Source organism: Schistocerca piceifrons, chromosome 2 (assembly GCF_021461385.2).
Source record: "Schistocerca piceifrons isolate TAMUIC-IGC-003096 chromosome 2, iqSchPice1.1, whole genome shotgun sequence".
In the NCBI taxonomy this organism is placed as follows: Eukaryota; Metazoa; Arthropoda; class Insecta; order Orthoptera; family Acrididae; genus Schistocerca; species Schistocerca piceifrons.
The window spans coordinates 763,120,544-763,142,733 of record NC_060139.1 but is presented as its reverse complement, the minus strand read 5'-3'; positions in this window follow the sequence as shown (position 1 = coordinate 763,142,733).

Genomic DNA, 22,190 nt, shown 5'->3' with positions numbered 1-22,190 from the left:
AACCTTTCAGTGACCCTGTTGAACTGTGTAGTAAGAGTTTTTTTTGTGTGTGGGCGTGTACGTGTGCATGTGTGTGTGTGTGTATTCATCCATCCTTGTGATAGACGGTCTGTGGGATTTCGGCAGATCATTTATATAATAAAATGAATCTCTTACAGCTGTCGTTTTGTTATTGTTTTATTACACTGCAGACCGTTTCCGTGACTCAACAGATCATCTTGAGGTGTTAACTGACGATCAGGGGGTGAACTACAGTTTTATAGAAGAACCCACCAGTGCCCAGAATCTGCAATTAGCTTATTGATGTTTACCACTGACGGTGTCGTGTACACAATTGGAGTTCACCTCCTCAGAGTCAGTTAGGGCCTGAATATGGTGTATGGAGTCACCGAAAGTGGCTGCAACGTAACAAACATCAAAACGACAGCAGTAGGTGTTTCATTTTTATTACGTGAGCAGTAAGACACTGCTTTGACCGCGTGGCTCACCTCTCCTAGAAACGTTGCCAGATAAACGGAGCGGCGCTGCAGCAGTAAAGCAAGCGATATCGGATAGATGTTAAAGGCAGCATATGAGAAAAAGCGTCAGATACTTGTGGCCGACGCTCGGCTGCCTAACGAACGGCCGCTAATGGGTGCAGATAGCGGGAGCACTGCCCAGCCACAACCACCGCCACAGCCACCGCCACCGCCCACACCTAGCGCAGCCGCAATCTAATTTTTCGGCCGGTCGACCCATAATGGCTCGCCAGCGCCTCTCCAGGGCCGTTCAGGATACCTCCGCCCGCTATAAATGAAGATCGTTAACATATCAGCTCTACCACGTGTAGTGCTGCACTCCACTTGCTACTGGAGGCCCCTTTTTACATTTTAGACTAAAATATCTTTCTTTTTCGGCCTCCCTCGAGGAAATAGGTTTACTTAAATCGGCCACGAGGGATCGCCCAGCGACAAGATTCAGAACTAATCGCGGTGGCTTCCGTAGAGCAAATAATGGCGCAATTAGCGAAGAGGCACCTGCGACTGCTGCTCCCTAACGTCGGAGCGCTGCTGGGCCGGTATTTCCGTTCGTAAATCATCTTAAGCACCTGAAGCTCCCAATATGCATTTCCTGTGATAGGAAACTAGCACAGCTTATTCGGCACAACTTGCACTCAGCCGATTACTCTTCCTTCTTCGAGAAAATGGTGTTCGTTCTACTTCTAAGGCCCATTTGGTTTTCGTGTTCATACTATTTTTTTTCCTAAAATTACCTGTTAACTTACCGCCTGGACCAGCTAATGCCGACCGATCGCACGCCTCCTCCGCCATACAGGTTCAATTGGGTGCGGTATGCAGAGACATGGGGCCATCACGGCATTACACCCCTTTGCCTGATATTGTTACCATTGCAGAGCGTGGAACCACTTCTTTTTCAGAAGTTCTGATGCCAGCAGCGGCTCAACTGGCTTTAAGAAAGCAATGCAGTTTTTTTTACAGCCCTCACACCAAGGAAAAAGTCCGTGGCAGCACCGGGAACTGAATCTGTCACCTCCGCATGGCAGTCACACAAACAGATCATTCAGCTACGGTGATGAACAAGGAAACGTCGCTTTCTTTCTCAAGATGGTTTGTCGAAAAGACGCACAAAACAAGAAGCCTACGTAGTAGACGTCAGTATGTTGTAGAATTCTGGGAAATGTTTTATGTGCTAGAATTGTGACATTTCTGGAGACCAAAATTCTTCTTTGTAGAAATCAACATTGATTCCGCAAACTACTATTACGTGAAAAACAGCTCGATCTGTTCGTCCACGAGATCAGAAGGCTTAGATATCAGTTTGAAATCGTGGTCCAGATAGAATTTTATTAAATCCAAAATTATATTCGTCATCGAATGATTAGGAATTTCATAATTGTCAGGTACGAAATATAGTCACCTTTTTATCACTATCAACGGCAGCTTTTATTAACACAGGCATTACTCGTTTCGATAATAGTTGTCAACATCGAATGGCCTTTTTTGCATTTAGCTTACTGCACAACCAGTCAAAAGAAGTTGCCTCACAAGCGAATCACGACGTAATCAAACTGCTGTCAGTCACGACATTGGTAATTGTCAAAACCTATAACGGTAGTGTTCATAAATACGCAGTTGTAGTCAATAAACAAACTTAATTATATTTAGATATTACACAGATACATCGAAAACTTGAAAAACGGGAAGATTGTAACGGTAGTGCATCTGTATCTCTCCATAATTACTCCTATGGCAAAATAGAGGAAACTTCATAAACTTTTTTATTGTTTTATTGATATAATAGATAATTTAAGATTATTATTTCGAAGTCTGATCAACGAAATGTGCATAGAAAAATGATTTAAAAAGTTCTGGATCTCTACGCACTTGTCGTGACACTTTCTTTTGGTAAAAAGGCTTACGTCAAAAAACTGAAACGAACTGCAGATGTATTTAGTGCTAGCTGATTTCTTTTCATTTGTTTGCAAATGTTTTGTTTTGATTTGAATGTGGGACCCAAACAGAATTCAAATAAAATTAGCAGTTTTATGTTCTTTGATTTTTGTGTCGTAACAGTGGTAGTATGTTAACAAACCTGCGAAATGACAAATTTTATGTAGCTACAGCGAATAGAGTTGAAACAAACCCGTTATCATATTTGCTCTACATCTGAAGAACGATACTGAAGGAGAACACCTGGTTCATCGACCAGGAACATCAGTAATGTGTTACTCTGTTTTGCGAAATATTTCCAATGTTTGATAGAATAACGAATATTTCTTCCTTCTTTCTGTATTCGCTGATATCATTTCCTCATTTCCGTTTGCACAACTGGCTCAAGATTTTTTGCATAATTTCACTGACTATATTAGGATTATAGCCGTTGTTTGCGGCAATAGTTTTAATTGTATCTAATTTTGTCTTCATATTTTCTTCAGTAAGCGGAGCGCTAATCATACAATCTATTATAGCGCGAAAATACACTGTTTTTCGCGCTAGTGGGTGACACGATGGGTTATGTGTTAACGTTCACTTGTGGTTAGTTTACGAAATACATCAAACTTATGAGAAACATTTCGCAAAAAAGATGTAACGCAATTCGTAGTACTGATATTACAATTAGCTTCTGCACAGAGAATAAGCTCGGACTGAAGATAACACACAGAACAGATAAACCTCAGAAATCAGAGAATTCAGGGATATACAATATTAAATGCAGCAACTGCGACAAGATCTGCATCGGACAAGCAGGACGGAAATTTACAGTAAGATACAAGTAGCATATAACAAAAGTGAAAACAACATACGTTTAGCATGCATCTTTAAGATAATCAACAGTCTACACTAAATATAAACATTAATCTTCATGTTCTTCGTAGGACCGTTGAAGGAGGCTGTGGGAGCATTTAGGAGGAAACAGAAATCTACATACATTAGGCAAAAAATTGACAGAGCATCGAAAATGAACGAACATATTAATAACATCGGCTACATTCTTAGTGGTGACAAGTAATTGAGAATAAAATACAGTCCTAAATTCTCCATACGTTACAAATCGATTTTTATCAAAATTAAAAATTTTAAAGAGAAATCATATCTCTGACACATTGATCAATAATAAGCAACTCCGGTGTGGTATAATCATGCATTTTGTAAATAAATGTTGACCCATATAATTAATACCTCGTATGTTGAGCTAGTTGTTGGTCAAAACGTGAAGTCTTGACAAAATGTGTTCATGAAAGAAACACAAAATATGAATGACAGTTACGATCACCTTATATAGATGCGTTGTCCAAAAACAGTATTTTCGTCCATTATTTGTGTGACGGAACCTGAATGTCCGTCTAGTGTTTAGTACAGGGTACAGGGCTTAAATCGGGACAAATGAAACTTTTTTTAAAAAAAGCAAATTTATTAAAGCGAAATACAAATGAAAATCCTTTAACATGTAAGTAGCGGTATCTTTCACGAGTAACATTACCCTATGTAACCCCCTTCAGCCGCAATGACCGCCTCCAATCTTGTCCTGAAGCGTCGCAACGCGCTCTTTAAAACAGTGCTGTCATATTCGCAAATGCTGCTTCGACAGCGGTGCGTAGACATATGACATTAGAGTGCCTCCTCTTGTTGGTAGCTCTTTCGACTATGCTCCAAACAGTCGAGGGAGCTCGAATCCGGGCTATTCGGTGGTCAGAACTCCTTTGACCAGAACATGTCAACGTTATCTGGAGTCAGTTTTGAAGTAAATGGCTCGTATGAGGTCCTCCTCTGGAATCCGACGCAATTTGCGCTCCCTGACATTCAATACTGACGCCAGTTTGACCGGCGATTGCCTCCAGTCCTCCGAAATCAGCGTCTGAGTCTTTTCGATGACTGCTGCAGTTCGTTACACGCGCTTCCTCGAATGAAAGTTTTCGCCGGATTGGCGGAACCTTCCCCAGATCTCTCCGAAGCATTATACTTGGCCAAAAGTTGACGTCGTGTACCCGCTGAACCGAACAGTGGGCGTTCGCAATGACTTTCGATAATTGCGGCTCTTCGGTTGTATTCAGCACTTGCGCGTAACGTCTCGAGCATTTTGATGTTGTGACCTGTTTACCAGATGCCTATGGCTTTCCAGAACACCAATCGCGACCTCTGGCGGAACTACGATATGGCGGGAAATTCAAATTAAAATTTGTTCGGATTTAAGCGCCGCGCCCTGTGTTGGACTGTACCCAGGATTTAGTGTCTAGAGAAATTATACTTCTGCCTAGGTGCATTGACATTGAAGATACTCAGGAACACGGACAAAGCATATATGGACAAAAGTTAAGATGCTGAAAAAAATTTTAAAGTTTGTTAGTACTGCTCGAAGATAGTTAAGAGAATTAAGACTCCGTAGATGGACAGCGTTAAATGACTAGAGATATGGATAGTATAAAACTGAAATTTACCAAAAGTAACATTTTGGAGATCCGATGTCCGGTTTATCGAGATCTATATAAAAAAAATCCGAAATCTGGCCCAGTGCTAAAGAACCACATACTGCACAGTTCGGTGCATTAAGTCTTCTTTTCATTGTGGTTGTGACATATTTTCCTTTGCTATCCAAGTAAAAGAGAGGATCCTTGGTTAAAATGAAAATAAAAAATAAACTGAAAATAACTGTGGGTTCAAATAAAAGACTTTTGTGCACGCGTTATCAGCCGTTTCTGCAGATGTAAACTGTACTGTTCCCGTTTTATTGATTAGCTACGTTATATGTAATTAGATGAATAATATTTTGAACCATGATAAAATGAGCATCCACGAACATTGGCATTGCAAACTTAGGATATGCAGCACTGAGTCCTACATAACAGTGTCAGGTTACAATTTATCATCTGTAGTACGTAGGTGCTTATATCTCGTTACGAATGAAATCTTATATCTGTTATGGTTCAAATAGCTAAATATTTTTATTAAAATATACTACGGCATATTACTTTCTTGGATGTACTAATGGTTGGGATTTCTGCGCAACGGCACAAAGTAAGAATACGCCGTCCTTATTACGGAAGCAGAGGAAAACTGTGCAGTGCGGTATATCATTCAACAGTCACGTTTGAATTTTGGTTGTTTGTTAAACTATCACGTTGTCTCTCATGTAAAGAAAAGCAATGTCTACGAAAACTTACCGTCATTCGACAGCCGAAGGATTGTGTGCTATCTATCGAGACTGCAGTTTATCACGCTATGATTGGCACAATTTTACTGATGTTTTCTTCCGATTGCCTGCACTACTACATACAGAGAAGGCGTTGTTTAATGTTGTTACCAAAAATCTCGAAAAGAACTTGGCCGGTTTACTTCAAAATTTTGCATGTTACTGTAATAAAAGTTCGGAGTGACATAGGTTATTTTTTATGTATAAGTGATATATAAAGGAGATGCGCAGTTACGTAAAATCTCGAAAAGTTGTTGAACGATTTACATAAAAAATTTGAACATTCCGACTGACATATACTATATTTTTTAAATATATATAACATATAAAATTATACGAGAGTTGGAACTTAAATTGTGGCAACTACTTATTCACAATCGATACAAAAGAGTTACATATTTGCACCTGTTACTGTCCTCCAAAGTAGTCACCAACGTCGTGTAGAACCCGTTGCCAGCAATGTGGAGCATGTTCTGTTGATGGTGCGAATGGAGCGCTCTACTGCCTGTCGAGTCTCTGGAACAGTTCTGAAGCGAATGCCACGAAGTGGTTTCTTCATCTTAGGAATCAAATCATAGTCACAAGGACTTAAGTTCGGGGAGTATGATGGACGGTACAGTACTTCCCAGTCCCATCGACCGAACAGAGCAGCCAGACCTTGCGCTGTATGCGCCCGCGCATTGTCGTGCAAAATGATGGGTGGGTTGTACAGAAAGTGTCGCCGCATCTTTCGCGAAGGGTTTTTCTTCTTTTTTTTTTTTTTTTGAGCATTTTCTGCGCCCCGCATCACCAGGTAATCAGAAGTATCCGGACACCCCCAAAAACATACGTTTTTCGCATTAGGTGCATTGTGCTGCCACCTACTCCCGGGTACTCCATATCAGCGACCTCAGTAGTCATTGGACATCGTGAGATAGCACAATGGGGCGGTCCGCGGAACTCACGGACTTCGAACGTGGTCAGGGGATTGGGTGTCACTTGTGTCATACGTCTGTACGCGAGATTTCCACATTCTTAAACATCCCTAGGTCCACCGTTTCCGATGTGACAGTGAAGTGGAAACGTGAAGGGGCACGTACAGCACAAAAGCGTAAAGGGCGATCCCGTCTGTTGACTGAGAGAGACCACCGACAGTTGAAGAGGGTCTAATGTGTAATAGGCTGACATCTATCCAGACCATCACACAGGAATTCCAAACTGCATCAGGATCCACTGCAAGTACTATTACAATTAGGTGGGAGGTGCGAAAACTTGGATTTCATGGTCGAGCGGCTGCTCATAAGCCACACATAGCGCCGGTAAATGCCAAACGACGCCTCACTTGGTGTAAGGAGAGTCAACATTGGACGATTGAACAGTGGAAAAACGTTGTGAGGGGTGACGAATCACGGTACACAATGTGGCGATCCGATGTCAGGGTGTGGGTGTGGCAAATGCCCGGCGAACGTTATCTGCCAGCGTGTGTAGTGCCAACAGTAAAATTCAAGGGCGATGGTGTTATGGTGTGGTCGTGTTTTTCATGGAGGGGCCTTGCACCTCTTGTTGTTTTGCGTGGCGCTAACAAAGCACAGGGTGACATTGATGTTTTAAGCTCCTTCAAATGGTTCAAATGGCTCTAAGCACTATGGTACTTAACATCTGCGATCATCAGTCCCCTAGACTGAGAACTACTTAAACCTAACTAACCTAAGGGTAAGACACAAATCCATGCTCGAGGCAGGATTCGAAACTGCGACCGTAGCAGCCACGCGGCGTCGGACTGAAGTGCCTAGAACCGATCGGCCACAGCGGCCGGCTTTAAGCATCTTCTGGTTTCCCACTGTTGAAGAGCAATTCGGGGATGGCGGTTGTATCTTTCTACAAGATCGAGCACCTGTTCATAATGCACGGCCTGTGGCGGAGTGGTTACCACACAATAACATCCCTGTAATGGTCTGGCCGTCACAGAGTCCTGACCTGAATCCTGTAGAACACCTCTGGGATATTTTGGAACGCCGACTTCGTGCCAGGCCTCAACGATTGACATCGATACCTCTCCTCAGTGTAGCAGTCGGTGAAGAATGGATTGCCATTCCCCAAGAAACCTTCCGGCAGCTGCTTGAACGTATGCCTGCGAGAGTGGAAGCTGTCATCAAGGCTAAGGGTGGGCTAACACCATATTGAATTGCGGCATTACCGATGGAGGGCGCCAAGAACTTGTCAGTCATTTTCAGCCAGGTGTCCAATCACAAAGTGTACCTCGAAGAAATATTTTAACATTATCATAATGAAACCACAGATATGCCCCTGAGAAAACAGATGGCTCTCAGTATAACATTATTTAACAGTATTACAAAAAAAGAGGACGGCAGATTTTTGATGTGATCTGTATAACTGACAAGACGACAAAAGGCACCTTCCAAACAAAACAAGATGAATATGCAAAATATGAAATACCACTTCTTTTTGCCTTCAATCAATACTGCCTGAGACAGTTCGGAAAATGTTTAAAATTTTCTGCGCAGTTTCGTCAAGAAAGAAAACCTGAGCAATAGATCTGATTTAAATTGCCTCGTGCAAATGGATGTCAGAAATTTACCTGAACATCTATCATCTTTATGTTGGACTACAAACAAATGTGGTGCTAGGAGCTTTAAAGATGAAAGCTAGAACAGAAGAAATTTTGTGAAAGTTGTCGGAAAATTTATGTGGAACTAATGTTGCAGATACAATAGTGGTTTGTAGTTGATGAGAAACTTTTCGATTTATTGGAATATGTATTTTCCAAAGTAGCACGAAACATGGAGAAACAGTCTGAGAAAAATGTGTTTAGCCATTTAAACGTTTTGTTGACAAAAAGCAACATCCAAAATATGGCCAATTAATGGAGGCATCAAGCTCTCTTCGAAGACAAGTGCGTTGCAGCTGAAGATTAGGAAGAAATATAACAATTTCCAGCTGAAATGTACTGGAGAGGGTACTAAGTTTGAAAGATTATCGTGGTAATGTTATTTACGAAAGCCTCGAAGTGATCATATCACTTCTACTAGCAGTTCAGTCTTCAAATACTGAACTAGAAAGTTTGTTCAGATTCTCAAAAACATAAAAACACACAAAATGACTGAACGACAAAACTCACAACCCGTTGCTTCGTACAAAACTGGGAACGGCCAACATCTGCATGCTAAACGCAACTAAAAGGTGTAAAAGTAATGCTGCAACTTCTGATTCTGTAATTCTATGAACGTTTAGTATAGTGTATTATGGGTATTTTATACCATTACATACACGAAATAACGTTGTTCTTTAACTAAAACTATACACTCTAAATCTACGTATTAGTAATGTTTTTTGGTATTTGAGAAATAATTCCGGAATGTACTAGACTAGACTAGACCTCACATGACGTTTCCTTAACATCATAACATCATTGTTGTTACTAGATATCCCAAACAGTACGCTATTACTTACATCAATTATATAATGCGAGAGTTTTGAACCAAATATGTACAAGCTTCCTGGAAAAACCGACTGCGAGAAAAAATAATTGTGCTGTGCATTGGTGTGAAGATTTGCGGTTTTGATTTCCTTCTCGCAGTCACCTTTAACTAGTATAGCAGAACATTTAAACAAACAATGGAAAATCCGGGATGGAATGCAACAATATTATGAAAAGGATAGTTGCTTCTCGCCATATAGCGGAGATCCTGAGTCGTCGCCCAACATCTCCCCTAGACCATTTAAACAATTACACAAACGGGGAAGAAGAAGATTAGGAGGTATCCAATTTTCATACATGTTTACAAATTGAGAACCATTGCTGGTTCCGCTAGTACGCACCGTAAGTACAATTACGTTATTTGCTGTTCTTCATGGTAATGAAATTTTAATGGCTAGCAACGTGCTTCTGCAAGTCGAGTCATAGTGGCTATCCACAACCAAAACGTAGTAAGTCGTAGCTTTTTAAGGTAACCAAAAGGCGACTAAACGGCGGAACTCTTATACAGTCAGATGCGAGTGTGCACGCACGTCTTGCTACGATGCAGCATATTATCTTGGATCTCTATTGTCAGATGTGGAAGTAACTACGGATGTGTTCCAGGGGTTCCTGTTGCATGTTAGTGACCTTGCAGACAGTATTAACAGTAACCTCAGACTTTTTGCAGATGATGCATATGTCTATAACGAAGTGCTATTTGAAAGAAGCAGCATAAATATTCAGTTAGGTCTTGAGAAGATTTCAAAGTAGTGGAAAGATTGGAAATTTGCTTTAAATGTTCAGAAATTTAATACTTTCCACTTCACGAAACGTAGTATCCTGTGGCTATAATATCAATGAGTCACTGTTGGAATCGACCAACTGATACAAATACCTGGGTGTAACACTTTGAAGGAATATGAAATGAACTGATAAAAAAGGATCAGTCGTGGGTAAAGCACGTAGTAGACTTGGTTTTATTGGTAAAATACCGTGAAACGCAGTCTTTCCACAAAGGAGATGGTTACAGATCACTCGTGCGAATGGTTCTAGAATATTGCTCAAGTGTGTGGGACCCGTACCAAATAGGACTAACAGGGGATATTGAAAATATAAAAATAAAGGCAGCACGAATGGTTATAGGTTTGTTTTATTCGTGAGAGAGGGTCAAAGATATAGTGAAGGAACTGGACTGGAAAACTTGTAGAGACAGAAATAAACTTTACTGAGAAAGTCTATTAACGAAGTTTCAAGAACCAGCTTTAAATGATAAGTTTAGGAATATACTAGTATTTCCTATGTATTGCTCACTTAGGGGTCGTAAGGATAAGATCAGAATAATTGTAGCGAGCACAGAGCCATTCAAACACTCATTCTTCCCGCGCTCCATAAGTGAATACAACGGTAAGAAATGCTAATAATTGGTACAATAGGATGTTCCCTCTGCCATGCACCTCAATGTGGTTTGCAGAGTGTAGATGTAGATGTAGACGGCTAGGGAGAAGGTCCGGACACGGAGTCGCAGCCGTAGGTAGCATGAGGTGGCGAGACCGCCGGTGCCCTGGGCAGCCTGGCTCATAGTGGAGGACCACCCGGAGGTAAGGTCGCGGCTGTTTGCAGGCAAGCACGTAGGCTGCAAACATTACTGCCAGCGTTACTGACGCCGGGAAAAGCCTGGCCGGTGACGGTTAAAAGTGCACCAGTATACCCTTGATTCAATCTAACTCTCGTCTATAAAACAGCATCAAATGTCACACTGCTTTACAAATGAGTTAATGCTAAAACGTGGTAACAATCGACGATGAGCATGTAAGCGAGGAATAAGTTTAGAAAAGGTTTGAAATTATGCTTAAGTTAGCTGTAAGTTGTTAAGTGTTCTCATAATGAAACATTGGATGCATATAATCTGGATAATTTCCAGCAAAGCCATGATTTTCACGCATCTCAATGTTTATGGTGTCGCATCTGCTGAAAACTGATATAAATTTGCAGTTACACACAATGATAGGGGAGAGAGCTCAAAACCAGACCCTCGTTTTGTAGTTGATTTTTAAAAAACTAGAAAATGGTAAATATATGTTTTAATCACATATTATATTTATTTTACATGTTATTTTTCCTCTTATCATTGAAACTTGTTATGGAGCGAAATACATTTTTTAAAATCATTTCGCTTGGCGAGTCTGAAAAACTGTTGTCAAAATTGGACACCTACTAAACGTTAGCAAAATAGCAATAAATAAAGTTGGAAAACATACTTTAGTGTCAAAGTAGGTATAATATAACATCTTCCACAAGGTTACAGTTTCTGTCTGTTTCCTTTGCTAAACCAAAGAGCCATGCAGTAGGATGTTCCTCTAGGTTTTGTTTCTAACACTTTGGTTTTGTGACCTTTAAAAAAAAAAAGACTAACTCTCTATCGACCAGCAATTTCGTTTTACAGTGAAACAACACCTAATTGACCTCATACTTTAAGAAGAAAAAACTGCATTTTCAAGATATCAGCCCCAGCAATCGATCCCGTGCGAAAATTTGAGCCGTAACTATGACAGTAAGCAGTTATGACCTTCTGAATGTACAGATTTTAAATTTTGCGGCCACCGGTTGTTTTGTCACTCGCTCTGCCCCACTGCAGCAGCCTAATGCCCGAGGGGAATGATAAGCGGATCCCTGCCATTCGCGAAACTATGAAGGCGTGAGGAGAGGACAGGAAGGTGGACACATCTGCCAAATGTGTTCCGAAACCTTGCTCGACATCACATGTTATTCTACCTGAAGAATGGGTAAATAATGAGAGTATGGTACAAAATATGTCAACCTCACGAACATACACATTTAACATTATTTAACAATATTCTCGTATGATACGCTGCAGCTATATTATAGCTTAAAAGTAAAGTAAGTAAGCATAAGCAACTAAAGAACTATTAGGGAATGAAGTTAATTATTGTCGAGTTACAATTTAATCATGCCAGTCACGTTGAAGAATAGGGCATCTTCTGCGTGTACTTCACTTAACATTGAGAGTTTTCAAATCCAAAGAAAATAACGCACAGTAGTGGTGTTAATAATGAAATAGCACTCCGCTACTTCGTTAATAATATACTCAAGCGTTTCTTTCAGTTACACTGCGTCTGTGAATCACAACATAAAAATGTTCAGTGCAAAGATATATCTACGAGGGCTATCCACAAAGTACATTACGTTTTGGAATTAAAAATAAATAAAGTGTTGGAATTTTTTTTTATTATATACAGATGAAAGCCACACTTAAATACTACTTTTCTACATAGTTGCCATTTAAATTAAGGCACTTATCGTAGCGATGGACGAGCTTGGAAATTCCTTCGTCGTAAAATTCGGCCGCCTGCGCCTTCAACCACGTGGTTACCTCTTCTTGAAGCTGTGCGTCGTCATCAAAACGCTGCATAGCCAACCACTTCTTCATTGCTGGGAATAAGTGGAAGTCGCTCGGTGCCAGGTCGGGACTGTACGGCGGATGAGGAAACAACTCCCACTTAAAAGATTCGAGAAATTCACGAGTGGCATTTGCCGTGTGGGCCCGGGCGCTGTCGTGAATCAGCAGGATCTTTGAGCCCAACTTTCCCCTGCGCTTGTTTTGTATTGCTCTTCTGAGGTTGTGCAGAGTTTGGCAATACCTTTGAGAGTTTATTGTAGTGCCTCTTTCCAGGAAATCCACCGAAATCACACCTTTTCTGTCCCAAAAGAAGAGGTAACGACGTGGTTGAAGGCGCAGGCGGCCGAATTTTACGACGAAGGAATTTCCAAGCTCGTCCATCGCTACGATAAGTGCCTTAATTTAAATGGCAACTATGTAGAAAAGTAGTATTTAAGTGTGGCTTTCATCCGGTATATAATAAAAAAAATTTCCAATACTTTATTTATTTTTAATTCCAAAACGTAATGTACTTTGTGGATAGCCCTCGTAGCATAAGCTACAGCTCACAGACCGCGGACCCCCACATACTGAAACGAGGCTTGTTATCTATGTCACAGAAGTATTTCACAAACCTTTTACTGATTCCACTGTACAGTTCTTCGCACTCTGACGTTAGGCGACTGCAGTGGGGCGGTGCATACTGTCAAAATTAGAGCACAAATTTTCCCACTGAGTAGACTGCTGGCGCTGATATCTTGCAAATGTCACTTTTTCTCCTTAAAATGTAAGGTTTAGTTGAGGGTGTTTCCTTGTTAGAAAGGGTATCCAGTATTATTCCTCTCTGCCTACTGTACGTTCGTTCTTCACAAGTCATACGACTGAGCACAGATAAACTGCATCAACAGCTTTAGTCAATTTAGAATGACTCCTGTTTCTTTGCTCAATCGTCCCCATTAACCTCTTAGAACCGGCAGTACAATTCCGAGAGAATGAGTGTGTGTACTAATAAAGGCAGACTTTAAACATGAAAAGGTAATCGGGTACGATGTAATCAACTGAAGGGGTTCCACTTCGCTCGACTACAACCTACGTTTCGGAACCAAATAAATAACCAAAGGTCCAAATCAAATCGTTTGCTCATAAACATTAACCTTATCCCTTACTATCCAACAAAATACACGGGGTGGCCAAAAAGTCTCTCCACAGTGCAATATGATTGTTAGCCGCGCATGCCGTAAGCCGCAGTGAATATACCGTAACGAAACTCAGTGAAATACAAGTTATTAATTTATTGAATATTCATTTTTACTTACGAATTTTCACATTATATGTTGAAAGTGTCCCCCCCTGTTGTTCAATATACAATTTAATTCGCCTAATTGTGTTTCCAAACACAAGCTGTAACATTTCTTCTGTAACAGAAGCAGTGAAAGTGGATATTGCAGTTTTCAGTTAATCGATTGATTTTGGGCGGTTTTTCTAGACAGTTGCTTTCGCTGCAGCCCAGAAGAAAAAGTCAGATGGTGTTAGGTCAGGCGATCGTGGAGGCCAAAGTTCCTGTGAAATTATGCGATCACCAAAAACATCAGCAAGCAGTGACATTGAAACGCGAGCTTGTGGCTGGTTGGACTCTTTGTTGGAAGTTAATCGCCAGTAGTGTTGGGCAGTTGAAAGTCAGTCGACAGCAGTGATGGAAGTATTGTTGGGCAGTTGGAGGTAAACAGCCAGAAGTGGTGGATGTTAGATGTGAGAAGTTAGCATTGATGGAGGGTAGAGGTCTGAAATATTAGCGTAGGCTAACGATCTGGACATGTTCGACTTGGAGACTCAATGTTATTCATGATTATATACATTTGTACTATATGTCAATGACGATTTATATTCCTGTCTGAAGCCGCGCGGGATTAGCCGAGCTGGCTAGGGCGCTGCAATCGTGGACTGTGCGGCTCGTCCCGGCGGAGGTTCGAGTCCTCCCTCGGGCATGGGTGTGTGTGTTTGTCCTTAGGATAATTTAGGTTAAGTAGTGTGTAAGCTTAGGGACTGATGACCTTACCAGTTTAGTTCCATAAGATCTCACACACATTTTTTTCTTGTCTGAACTGGATGTCACATTATTAAGGTAAAAAAAATACATTATTTGGTTTGCAACAAAATCTTTCTTTTGCTAACCACATGCCAATTAGTAGTTAATGGCTTTAGTAAATAGAATCTTTTATTTAACTGGCAGTATTGACGCTCGCTGTGTTGCAGTAGTTCGCGTAATGAAGAATTTTGTGAGGTGAATTTTTAATGAAATGTATAGGTTATTGTTAGGATTTCTTTTTAGTCAGGGCCATTCTTTTGAATTAATTATGTGAAGTCAGGTTACCTTTTTTGAGCAGCCAGATTGCCTTGCGCTAGTGGCAAGTAAGTAGTGGCACACTCATTTAAATAAGGAAGTTTCAAGCTGTACGCGCAGTTGCACCATCTTGCTGAAAATAGCCGCTCAGTATTTCACTTAACACAAGTTCTCCTATGAATGGGTACAGAATATCACTGCAGTATCGTTGTGCGTTTATTGTTTCGTTGAAAAATATGGACCCACAATCCGACGTTTAGAAATTGCAATTCAAACTCCTATTTTCACAGAATGAAGTAGTTCCTCACGAATACACAATGGATTTGCAGTACTCCACATACGAGAATTTTGTGTTCATGTACCCGGATTAATGGAACCACGTCTCATCACTGAAAAAGGTTTCATTAAGAATATCCCTTCCATTTTGTTGAACGAAATTTTTTAACCATTGCCAATAATGCAGTCTCTTGTTATGACCAATATTTTTCGGTCACTTTGTATAGGAAAAGTTCTAATTATTTCCTTACAGCTGTATGGGCCGTTCCGACACTAACATCGATTTCCTGGTCGTCTGTTCTCACAGACTTGTCCGAACTCATGGACATTTTATCTGAAATATCGAGTACTTTATCCTCAGACAAAACGCTAGGGCGACCACTTAACGCTGCATTTGTCACTAAACCCGTACTTCGAAATTTGTTAACCAAATCTTGCACAGTATTGCCATGTTGGGGTGTTGTCTCTGGGAAAACTGAATTAAGTGTTTGACGAACCGAAACTGTGTATTTGCCGCCAGCTTTGAACACTTGTTCGACTAAAAACACACGTTCTTCAATGGTTAGCATTTTAACAGTGACGAAGGAACTAAAGATAAAAGTTCACGTCAACATGTAACGACACACATCAACGATACTACTGTCACTGGCTGAGATAAACGAAACAGTGGAATGTTGGGAGAGTCCACTTGAAAGGAAGTAACCCAGGCAGGCGAACAGTCATACGGCGCACGCAGCTTATCATCATACGGCACTGCAGAGAGACTTTTAGAACACCCCGTATATTTTTGAAAGGCTTGCCTGGAGGTATCCAGGGGAAATTCGAGAAATACAGCACAGTGCAAAAACGTCTTTCACTGCCAAAACATGTGGTAGCGAATTGATAAGTAACAAGGGAAGCGTGACTTGCCACACTGGTACAGAAGCCTGAGTTATTATTCACAGTTGCTTCCAGTAGAATTCGGAAGAATGCACAGCCGAGAGTCCAGTGCCCACTTTAAGGGCGGAGAGACAGTTTAGGGCATTCTTCTCTGTATAATGTTTGTTACCTGCGTTGCGAGTAGAGTTGGTAGATAAGAAGTTATTAATCATGTGATCTCTGATGCTGAAGTTCTACCACATGAACAGCGAAAAGATCGTAACTGATAAACGTTTTTCCTTTCATCATTTTGTGGGAGTGTCAATGACAGAAAGTTTCGTAAAAGTGTGAAATTTGACGGTAAAGTTTGTTGGAAAGTGCCAGGTGCTCTCAATTGGAAATACTGGACGAATAAATTCCAAGTATTTGCACGTCTTCAGTCATACAGGCTCAGGGCATATACACAGTTTCTAACTGTAATTTTTCTTTTTCTGTTAATCGTTTAACTTGTGATTAAATGTCTTAATTAGTAGATGATGGTAGCATTTTAAATTTTTAATTTCGGTCAATAAGTACGCGAATTTTTTAGATAGACAAGCGACTACTCATTCTAACCTCCGCATATCGTATAACTATCTTATATGTATTTATTGTATGAGAAATAAGATTCAGGGAATTTGCCTACGACAAGGGTGGCCGCCATCGTAACTCGGGACACACTGCATTGGGACGCTTAACGCAATCTATCTACAGGGTTATTACAAATAATTGAAGCGGTTTCACAGCTCTACAATAACTTTATTATTTGAGATATTTTCACAATGCTTTGCTCACACACGCAAAAACTCTAAAAGTTTTTTTAGGCATTCACTAATGTTCGATATGTGCCCCTTTAGTGATTCGGCAGACATCAAGCCGATAATCAAGTTCCTCCCACACTTGGCGCAGCATGTCCCCATCAATGAGTTCGAAAGCATCGTTGATGCGAGCTCGCAGTTCTGGCACATTTCTTGGTAGAGGAGGTTTAAACACTGAATCTTTCTCATAACCCCACAGAAAGAAATCGCATGGGGTTAAGTAGGGAGAGCGTGGAGGCCATGACATGAATTGCTGATCATGATCTCCACCACGCCCGATCCATAGGTTTTCCAATCTCCTGTTTAAGAAATGCCGAACATCATGATAGAAGTGCGGTGGAGCACCATCTTGTTGAAAGATGAAGTCGGCGCTGTCGGTTTCCAGTTGAGTCATGAGCCAATTTTCCAGCATGTCCAGATACACGTGTCCTGTAACGTTTTTTTCGCAGAAGAAAAAGGGGCCGTAAACTTTAAACCGTGAGATTGCACAAAACACATTAACTTTTGGTGAGTTGCGAATTTGCTGCACGAATTCGTGAGGATTCACTACCGCCCAGATTCGCACATTGTGTCTGTTCACTTCACCATTAAGAAAAAATGTTGCTTCAAAACAAGTTTCGCACTGAACGCATCCTCTTCCATGAGCTGTTGCAACCGCACCGAAAATTCAAATCGTTTGACTTTGTCATCAGGTGTCAGGGCTTGTAGCAATTGTAAATGGTAAGGCTTCTGCTTTAGCCTTTTCCGTAAGATTTTCCAAACCGTCGGCTGTGGTACGTTTAGCTCCCTGCTTGGTTTATTCGTCGACTTCTGCGGGCTACTCGTGAAAATTGCCCGCACGCGTTCAACCGTTTCTACGCTCACTGTAGGCCGACCCGTTGATTTCCCCTTATAGAGGCATCCAGAAGCTTTAAAGTGGGCATACCATCGCCGAATGGAGTTAGCAGTTGGTGGATCTTTGTTGAATTTTGTCCTGAAGTGTCGTTTCACTGTTATGACTGACTGATATGAGTGCATTTCAAGCACGACATACGCTTTCTCGGCTCCTGTCGCCATTTTGTCTCGCTGCGCTCTCGAGCGCTCTGGCGGCAGAAACCTGAAGTGCGGCTTCAGCCGAACAAAACTTTATGAGTTTTTCTGCATATCTGTAGTGTGTCGTGACCATATGCCAATGAATGGAGCTACAGTGAATTTATGAAATCGCTTCAATCATTTGTAATAGCCCTGTATGTTCGTACACATGACGTGTCGGCCGCTTCGCTAAAAGAGTTGGAAATTTTTAGAGTTCTACTTCTGGAACCTAGAAAAATTGCGTGTCAAATCACTGCGGATAGAAAATTTCTGAGGACAATCAGGGACTTTCGATGTTACGTTTTACAATGCTGTGGGTTTGCGACTGTTGTTGAGAGTCCGTGTGATATTTTGAAGTTTTCTCTAGTCAGACTCAGTGGGAAAAAGCTGAAATTTCAGAAATGGCTAGGGAAGCTTTTAGGTGGAATACATTGGGTGAAGTGATTAAAAAAAAAAAAAAAAGGACCCGTCTAAGGGAATGCTGTAGCAGTGGGCTTACAAGTCTGTGTAGGCAGCACTTTTCATTGCAGAAGGTGGAGTGGCGGAACAAACTGCACAATCTCTCCAACCTGTCCCCAGGGAGAGGACTGCTAGACACTGATGAAAACGAGATACTTTTTTTTGTTATTTCTCTGCTCCATTCGAATTTCAGCTAAATGTCGACAAAGAATATTGTTCGGAACATCCGCAAAAGAAGTGACTCTTTTAAATAGTTTAATTTTGTACTAGAGACACTTGAAGCTTCCAGTTCTTTACTCGCTGGAAACGATCGTCACCAGTTGCTCGAGACAGCCACCGCCACCACCGCTCCATGTCTGATAATCGCCTTTAAATGGGTATGACATAAACTGCTATCTTCTCAAAACTATAAACAATAAAGATACACCTGTCAAGTGATTCTGAGAGACTTCATATGAGGAATTTGTCAAAACATTTATAACTTCATTTGAATATAGTGGTAGTTAAATATCGTATAGTACTGAACGACGTGTATTGTGTAGTACGCCACCAATTTTATATTTACTAAATCCTGCTCCAAACAGAAATACTCAATGTGATGTTAAGGCATGCTTGTGACGCATGTGCAATCTCATTCCTTGCTGCAAATGTGCCTGATAATGTAACAGTGTAACAAATGTGCCTGATAAGAGTTTTGCGTTCACTACATTGACAACGACGCCCAACACTGGTCAATGTCAGAATGACGGATTGACGAATTTCAGTTCATCGGAAACTCAACATGCAATCTGCGAATGATTTTAGATAAACAGTGGAGATACGATCACGATAAAGTCATAATGGCTCAATAACTCTTTACATCATCTCACTCAATTCAGTGTTTTAACCATCGTCAGAAGTTCGGCTTGAACAAAATAAGATATTAGGAAGTCGAGCTTTTATCAAGTGACCATCTAATATTACATTTTATTATGAAAATAGCTGTGTCAGATACTCGGCTGTGTGTAGGAACCAAAGACGTTTTTCCTTCCGTAAGGAAACGGAACATTATCATTGGATCATCTCTGATATTTATTATCTCTGTTGTTGAATTTAATATTAATGACTACGATTTTGTTCTTGCTATGAAAAAGACGAAGGGGGTTTATAATTGTGAATTTTACGTATTACAACTAGGCACTAAGAGTAAAATTGTATTCAATGAAGAAATAAACAAGTGGCCATCTCAGACAAATAATTAGGTGGGACTTAAAAGTAAATATCACTCTTCGTAGTCATTCTAATTACTATGGAAAGTTTCAGATACACTAAACCTACGTAGAGTTGGAGAGACGCCGGGTAGATTGGCGAACGAACCTGCAACACTATGACTTTCAATAGAGTGAAGAGCTCGCAACAAGAAATCTGCAATAGCTCTTTACCAACATATGACCGTGTGGTGTCACCGCAAGACACCACACTTGCTAGGTGGTAGCTTTAAATCGGCCGCGGTCCATTACTGCATGTCGGACCCGCGTGTCGCCACTGTGTGATCGCAGACCGAGCGCCACCACAAGGCAGGTCTCGAGATACGGAATAGCACTCGCCCCCGTTGTACGGACGACATTGCTAGCGACTACACTGACGAAGCATCGCTCATTAGCCGAGCAGATAGTTAGAATAGCCTTCAGCTAAGTCCATGGCTACGACCTAGCAAGGCGCCATTAGCCTTACATAGCAATTGATAATTATCGTCTAAAGCATGTCTCAACAAGAACGATGTATACAACAAGGATGGATTAAAGTTAAGTATTCCCAAAGCAACGTACTTTTCTTTATAGCATTCATTGAGCGTCCTGTTTCAGACTTCAAGATATTCTGCGGGAGCTTATAGCGTGCATATCGACCCCCTCAAACTAACACTGTGTCAGCACTTCTGTCGACACATCACATGGCGGCGAGTCAACAGAAAGGGTCTTGTTCTTTCTAATTGCTTACATTTACTTGTGTCATGGCTTCGCCAGATGTACTGTCCGAATTTTATCGCTTGCAGAATCAGCAGACGCAGGCGTTATTGGATGCCCTTGGACAGCTTGTCGAGGGTCAACGTGCCATGCAAACCGATGCGGCAGCCGCCGCTTCACCGCTACCGCAGCCACAACATGCAGTTGCACCACCGTTTCACAACTTTGACGCGGAGCAAGAAACATGGACCGAGTGGTCACGCCAGTTTGGATTTCATCTCGCCGCCTACAGAATTCAAGGTAACGAGCGGCAGCCTCATTTATTGTCGTGTGTAGGGGTGCAAACGTACCGTGTGATAGTGAAATTATTTCCCCGACGCAACGTAGCGACTCTGTCCTACGATGAAATTTTGTCGGCATTGGACGCCTATTTCAAAGAAACAGTCAATGTCGTTGCAAAAAGGTATACTTTCTTTCGTACAAAACGTACGGCCGGTCAAACTAATAGGGAGTGGGTTGCAACATTGCAAGGCCTTACAAGGGATTGTGCTTTTGAGTGTGAATGTGGACTCCCTTATTCAGATACTATGGTACGTGATGCAATTGCACAGAACGTTTCTGATGTTCGTATACGGGAGCAAATTTTGAAACTAGTTAATCCCTCCCTTCAGTAAGTGATAGACATACTGGATAGACAGGACACGCTTGACTTTGCTCAGGAATCATTTGCAACTTCGCCGGCCGTGTGTAACATTAACCGGCCTCCGGGGCGCGCTGCACGGCCCGGTAAACTGCCCTCGCACATGTCCGCGCAGCTGCCGCCATGCTCTAAACCAGGTGTGCCGCGCCAGCATACAAATGCAGTGAAATCATGCCCGCGATGTGCAACTAGACATTCGCGTGACAATTGCCCGTCTCGCCAAGCTATTTGCTTCTTCTGTAATAAGAAAGGACATGTTCAAAGTGTTTGCCAGAAAAAGCTCAGATCAGACAATCACCACCATTCCAGGCCTTTTGCTTCGCGCCGTAATCGAACCAAGAATACTCAGGCTCGTGAACCTTCACCCATGGACATTCATGTAGTTAATTCCACTTCGTCCAGTGCCACTTTCTCTAACAGTGACTGTGTTCGTCCCACAAAAAGTGTGCGTCGACGTCGCCGGAAATCACGTCAATTAGCAAGTGCTGCTGTACCTGTATCAGTTCAAATTGCACGAGACAGTCGCTCTTGTCGTCAGCAGGACAATAAACTTTTTGTAGATTTGGACTTTAGTGGCAAGGTCATACCATTCCAGCTCGATACCGGAGCTGCAGTTTCATTGCTCAATCACGACGCGTACAAACAACTGGGCAAACCTCCGTTGCGTGCCGCAAATGTTAAGTTAAATAGTTATTCAGGTCAGAATATCCCTGTGTTAGGACAGTGCACTCTTCTTGAAACATACAAGGGACAAACAAAACTTGTGACATTTTACGTTCTTCGTTCTTCTACTGCAGTGAACTTGTTTGGTTTATATTTATTTCAGTTGTTTAACATGTCTATAGTAAATCAGGTCGTATCAGTGAATCAGACTGAGCCTTCCGCCAGTGTTTCTCGGCTATGTGAAGAATTTGCAGACATTTTTGCACCGGGCCTTGGTTGCGCTAAGAACTATGAAGCACATTTGGAACTGAAAGTAAATGTGCAACCGAAATTTTTCCGAGCGCGCAATGTTCCTCACGCCTTGCGTGATGAGGTCGCAAGAACATTAAACGATTTAGAATCACAAGGTGTGAGTGAATGTGCGCAATGCTTCTTCCATTTCAGCTCCGCTTCATCGCTTACGCCTTACAGGTGTTCCGT